This window comes from Tachypleus tridentatus, chromosome 9 (genome assembly GCF_004210375.1).
Source record: "Tachypleus tridentatus isolate NWPU-2018 chromosome 9, ASM421037v1, whole genome shotgun sequence".
Classification (NCBI taxonomy): Eukaryota; Metazoa; Arthropoda; class Merostomata; order Xiphosura; family Limulidae; genus Tachypleus; species Tachypleus tridentatus.
This window is the reverse complement of record NC_134833.1, coordinates 155,468,588-155,472,816: the sequence shown is the minus strand read 5'-3', so window position 1 is coordinate 155,472,816 and position 4,229 is coordinate 155,468,588. Positions and strand designations below refer to the sequence as shown.

The 4,229-nt window shown below is 37.6% G+C and overlaps 1 non-coding gene across 1 annotated transcript; it reads left to right on the top strand.

Annotated features, from left to right (window-relative positions):
- Positions 1 to 3,109: 3,109 nt before the first annotated feature.
- Positions 3,110 to 3,196, top strand: TRNASTOP-UCA (transfer RNA opal suppressor (anticodon UCA)). The gene has a single exon. It is a non-coding gene; the product is annotated as a tRNA-Sec (tRNA).
- Positions 3,197 to 4,229: the final 1,033 nt, after the last annotated feature.

Sequence of the window (4,229 nt, the reverse complement as noted above, 5' to 3'; positions counted from 1 at the left end):
AACCAATACAAAACTTGTACGAAAGCGAGTGTCAAACTTGACGAATTGTTCTTGTGTAAAAATAACAAACCAGCTAACAGGTAACTGTTTGTGGTGTAAAACTAGGGTAAAGCATTTAATTCATCACTGCCCACCGCAAACTTCGTCCGCATATTTAGTTTCCTGATTTTATTTGAAAATATAAACGTTCTTAAGCCCATCTCAGTAGTGACACCAAACGTATAAATATACAAAGAGATTCACCGAGACATATAAACCAAAAGATATAATTTTACATTTCCCAGATGATCTTTGGTGGTCTACACACCAAAGGAGTGCGAACTACAAACACGAAGACTAATTAACATCAGAGTAGTTCAATTCTACATTAGAGACGACTTACGTACATAACATTTAAAGTTGATTCTTTCTCTTCAAATGATAACTGAAAACTTTTCTTCGGATATTTATAAATTATTTTACCATTACGTTTATACAAGATGTACCACTATGCCCATGGAAGCAATGAGATGACGAATCACTTCCTGTGGAATAGCTGTCCACTCAGCCTGCAAAGCAGCTGCAAGCTGAGTAGAGTCTGCGGTTGAGGTTGTCGACGTCCAACTCTTCCCAAAGATGTTCGATGGGGTTTAAATCTGGTTATCTGGAGGGCCAGGGAAAAACGTTGATGTTGTGGTGTCTCAAGAAGACAGTGGTGAGTCGGGCTGTGTGAGGACGGGCGTTGTCATGTTGAAAAACGTCGTAGACGTTCACCATGATGATTTGCACATGGGGCCTAAGAATCGTAGACGGTTGCGTACGGACTGATCGGAAATCCTACGCAGCCCTGGTATGGTTGAGGAGCAGTAGACGTCGTAGTGGTGGTCCTATCCAGAAGGTGACGTAACCGGATGTTGCGATCTTCTGCGGACGTGGTCACACGAGGTCTGCCAGATCGTGGACGGTCACAAGTTCATCCATGTTGTTGGTGACGATTCCATAGCCTTGGCATGGTGCTTGGGTGAGACATTCACAGCTCTGGCAACATCTGATCGAGATTCGCCTGCTTCCAAGCGACCAATGGCGTTGTTGCGTTGTGCTTCAGTCAGTCTTGGCGAAACTGTATTGCGTGTCGGTGGCTTAACAGTGAGCTATGGAAACCGAGAACCCGTCTCTTTTATAGGGATTTTGCACATGTTGCACTTTCAGAACATGCAGATCTCTCAAACAAATTTATTGGACACGCATGCGTTTTGGCGAAAATCAATGTTTTCCTCCGTTTTCAAAGTGCACAACTTTTATTGTCATTTTGGTCTGACAATCAGTGCCTTAACACGTGTAACATCACATACTCTGAGCTTGTAACCTTATTACATATATTTCTCTTTAAAATAACAAAAATATCTCTTTTGCGTTTCTTGTTTTGAAGAGTATATAAAAACAGTTATGAAATAATCGATATAAAATAATTAATTTTATTTTCCACAAATAACTAGTTTTTCGGCAGGGTGAAACACTTGGAAACACATTCTGCAAGCCTCAGAAACAGGAAATCTCTGAATGTGCTTTAAACCTTCATCTGGCAACGTTGCTTGTGTCACAGAAAGACTGAAAGGTTGTGCCAAACTACGTGGAACCACTGATATAGTCTGTGAATTTCCTGACAAACTCTGAGATACAATAGAGAAAACCTCCGATGTTGATACTGGTAGTGGTAAGCTAGTTGTTCTTGATATTGTACTGATATGTCTACTGCTGGCACTACACGTAGTAAAAATTGAACTTGCAGGCACTGTTGTAAATGACACATCACACAGGGATTCTACAGATGAATTTTCTGATAACCCCTGTGCAATAGACACACCGTCAAAAGCTGGCTGACCAGGAAGAACTTCCTGACAAGCCAGGTGCTACAAAAGAAATATTATCAGTAAGTCCATCGGTCACATCAGGAATTGCTACAATGAAACTCTGTAGATCATAAGGCTGAACATTATGATTGCTTGTACTTAGAAAATCACCACTGTTGATCAGTCTTACTCCATTGGTCCCATCAACTGCTACTATTTGGTTAACAAGATCTGAACACACAGAATTCACATTTTGAATTTCACTTCAAGCGGCAGTGCTGTTACTTCTAAATTAGGACTTGTTTCCTTTTGTCATTAACAATACTGTTGTTACTGTTAACATCTTGTCTGTTGACTAGCCCAACATTATTAGTCACGTTGGATATACTAAGACCATTTTCAACATTTTGTGAATTAACACGATTAATATGAATGTTGGAAGAGTCTCCAACAGTAACAGCGAGTTCATCATTTCTTGAGAATTGACTATGAACGTCTGCAATACCAACAACATTTTGCACATTTTCATATGTTACAGTAATTTGTTCAAGTTCTTCAGACGCTTCTTGAAAAGCCTGTTGTAGAATGTCAGCTGTACTAACCTCAACGGAAGGTTGAACTTGGTTACTCAAACCATCACTTTCTGGCGTAGCATTAATATTAGAGATGATACGCCTCGCACTTCCTCCGCATGACGCTGGAACACTTCTAGTCAGCACGAGCGTGTCATGGGCATGGTTGTGAGTATCATCATCCGCCATCTTGAATAGCGAATACTGGTCATTGGCAAATCAAGTATATTTTTTTATTAAGTGCGAAATATCTTTCTCTTTTACCATAAAATTTTTTGTGCTACATTACAATAAAAAATATACCGTTAAACTACAGTGGTCATTCTTCCAAACATTTATAAGATACTTCACTACACGTCATCATGTATAAATTCGACGACAAACAAGGAAAACTCTCGAACAAGAAAGCGTCATGGTTGAGAAACTTACTACTAGACGTCGTGAACATCTCTAACTACGAATAAAATAAAATGTTTATAGTACAGGTTTCATTGTTTGCTTTAAAGACATATAACATTTTATTTCGTTAATACTAACCTAAACTATTTTAATAAGAATTCAACAAATATTACTTTACTTACTTGTTTACTTAATTCACTGATTTTATTTTTAAAAGGTTGAAATAATTAAACTATTTTGACTTTCACACCAAACACATAAAACTTCCAATTTATCATTATATATAGAACCAAGGAATACCATATTACCGCCCAGATGATCTTCGGTGGTCCGGAGTGCGGGCTTCAAACCCGTAGCTGATTAACGTCAGAGTAGTTCAATTCTACCTTCTGGGCGAGTGTTATTATGGACTGATCCTTTAAATACAACGTTGTTGTCTACTGAATATTATTGGTTTTTTTTTCTCATAGAGCAACTATTAATTGCAATAGAATTATATTTATGCCTTAAATATGTCTATTTCATCATCCAACCTCTAAACATGGGACGTTGAACGGATCACGGTAAAAGTATCAATAATACCGAGAAAACCGTTTATGTAGTTCGTGAATAGAGCGGTGCCACGCACATATTTATAATAGGGTGATTTCCTTAAGATAAGAGTGTTATAAGGTACTTATTGCGGTCAAATAATTTCACATCGTATCTTAAAACACAACAGTAATGCCGCAAACAAATTTAACATTAATGTTAGCATGCTACAAGACAGTTACCGAAAAGCCCAATGTGTCAATGCAGAATATATTTCCGTGGAGCATTACTTTAAGAAAATAGTAACCATTCCTTTTCTTGACGGGTAACCTTTCCTTCAGATTTGATGTACACGAAAACCATCAATTCAGAAGCTTACATTATCTAATCTCGCAAAAGAGGTTTCTATCTCTGATATTAGACAACCTATAATTTTTTACAGAGAAGATTTTTACTGATAAGGAGATTCGTACTAAGATACATTTATATTTCGAGTGGGTTTCTCGTCATCAAGGGAAGATTTTTGATGAAACACTTCATCGTTGGAAGACAAAATTACTTTCTATACCTTTCTAGGATAGGCTTCACATTCTGGTTGATTGTTTAAACGTACTTCAATGTACCAAATATTTTTCGCTTACTGAAACTCTTTCCAACAGTGCCACTAAGTTCATGTTCATGGGAATGTTTAGTATCTGTTCTTCGTCTTATGAATATTCGATTAAGATGTATACAGACTCTTTCAAAGGTTCAGAGATATGTCTGGGCCATTTGTATCTGTTGACGTCTCTGCCTTGGAAGGCACATTAAAGCAAGTTGTAAAACTTAACAAATGAAAACAAAGTCACATGTCAAAACCTGGTTCTAGATGGACAGAAGACAAGAAAGATTTTATATT